Source organism: Geospiza fortis, unplaced genomic scaffold (genome assembly GCF_000277835.1).
Source record: "Geospiza fortis unplaced genomic scaffold, GeoFor_1.0 scaffold432, whole genome shotgun sequence".
NCBI lineage: Eukaryota > Metazoa > Chordata > Aves > Passeriformes > Thraupidae > Geospiza > Geospiza fortis.
Genome location: NW_005054436.1, coordinates 956,654 through 958,936, shown reverse-complemented (window position 1 = coordinate 958,936; position 2,283 = coordinate 956,654).

Below are 2,283 nucleotides of genomic sequence, written 5' to 3'. Positions count from 1 at the left end.
TTTGGGTGCTCACAAGGCCGGGATTTGGGTGCTCACAGGGCCGGGATTTGGGTGCTCACAAGGCCAGTATTTGGGCGTTTACAGGGCCGGGATTTGGGCGATCCAGACCCAAAATGTGCCCGGGGTTTCCTTTCTCTTCTGCTCTGCTGCATGGTGGTGCTTTGGGCAGGATCTCTCGGCATCACCCACTGCTCCCAGCGCTCTCCTGATGCCCTGGTGCCATCCCAGGGATGGTTTGGTTCCCCAGCCAAGACACCCGTGGCTTTTCCAGCCCCGTCGGGCTCAAGGCGCACTGCGCTGCCTCGCCGGGAGTGCAGGGAACATCACCAACCCCCGCAGCCCACGCGTGAGCCCGGCCCACGCAGCAGGTGCCCGCCCGGGGCGCTCACCTGGGGGATGCTCCGGGACGGCCCCGCGCACTCACACACGGGACGCGGCCCCGGCTCCCCTGCCCGCCCCTCCCGCCCTAATTAGAGCCCGCTATCGGCCCATCTAACGCGATCCCCCGGCTAATGAGGCCTCGCTGCGCTCCGTGCCCTGCCCCGGCGCTTTGAAGTGGAGCTGCGCTCAGGGCCGGCTGTCTGACAGCGGCGGGATCCCGGCGCTGCGTCGCTGAACAGCGTTTTTAGCCTCTGTGGGCTAAGCCAAGAATAAAGACTCACATGAGCCTATTTTAATTTAAACTCTTCTGATCTCCCGGCCCAGCCCAGCCTCTGCACAAGAAAACAGCTTCCCTGCATCCCAGGCTGCTGCTGGCAGGAATGAACAGTTACACAGAGGCCTTGCTTTGCATGGACTAAATAAAAATAAAATGTGTGATTAAATCACAGAACAGCACACGAGGTGCCCGCTGAGGCTTTCAAGATGTGGTTTTTGGGGCTGCCAGCACCGGGATGCAGGTTCAGGTGCCATCAGGAGGTGATACGGCCCTGCTTGGTGGCATCTCTGATGTGGTTCAGGGCTGGAAGGTGGTGTCAGGACAGGCTGAAGCTGGGGAGAAAGAGCTCCCTGAGAAATGAAACATCCTGAACAAAACAACTGCTGTGACCTTAGAACAATGTTTTCATTGGGTTGGTTTTGTATTGCAGCAAACTGGAGAAATTCTGAGTTATCAGGAATGAAGAATTGGGGGTTTTTTTACGGTTTTATACTTTGGGCACTGGACTAGCCCTCCATCCCCTTCTCCTCTCCCAGCTCCCATTGTCCCCCAGCCGGCACTGAAGAAACAGCCAGCTGGGGATCTCAACCTGCAGATCCAGCCCTGGCCATGGATTTGCCCTTTATGGATTCTGGGTTAACAGCTCCTGCCCTTTCCAAGCCCTGGGAATGGCATTGGTCACCTCCCAGGAGTGGGAAGGGGACAGAGCCCAGGCCGAGGGGGCAGTAAGTTTTAGAGAGGCAAAAAGTCTCATTTTAGTGCCAGTCTGGAAATTAAATGGAGGGGAAAAAAACCCTCCCCAACCGCTCCTCTATATAAAATCCATGTATATAAATGTATATAAATATATCTCTCCCCCAAGGCGCGAGGTCCCGCTGAGTAAGTGGATGTGAATGACGTGTAACCCAACACTTGCCCAGACACCCTAATGAATTTTCCATGTTTTCCATCATTTAGCTTCTAAATAGGCAGCATTCACAAAAACACCCACCCCAGCCCCACAACCCCCCCGTCCTTTCCAGCAGGAAGGCCCTGCAGGAGGATTAGCCCCCCGTGGATGCCCACGGAGATGATGCCAGAGTGGGAACCTCGCTCTGCTCCAGCTGGGTGCCCCCAGGGTGATTTTTGGCAGGTGCAGGGGGTCCCTGGGGGTGCTGGATGGGTGCTCTGCACCTCTCAGGGCCATCTGGTTCCATTTCAGAGGAACAGGATTTCATTCCTATTTCAGAGGAGCAGAACTGGGCTTTAATGATGCTGATTGCTCGTTTGGGCACGGTTCGTTAAGGGCTTGATGTGAGCAAGGCAAAGGCCAGGATCCTTCCCCTATATCCTGTGTAGTCTCAGAATTTGTGCAAGTTAAAAGATTATTTACCAAGGCAGTCTGGACACAACAGAGTCATTAAAACAGAGGCTGGGCTTTGGAGTTTGGGCTGGAATGAGAATAAAACAAGCTTTTTGCTGAGACTTTTGTTAGCTTTGATCTCAAAGGAAATAGTCTTCATTTTTCCTAGGAGATTTTTTAGCCCAAACTCCACACAATTTAATATCTGAATGCTCAAAAAATAGCTTTCCAAGCTCCAGCTATTTTTTCCCCCTTTCTGTTTCTGTTGCAAAAGACAATCCAA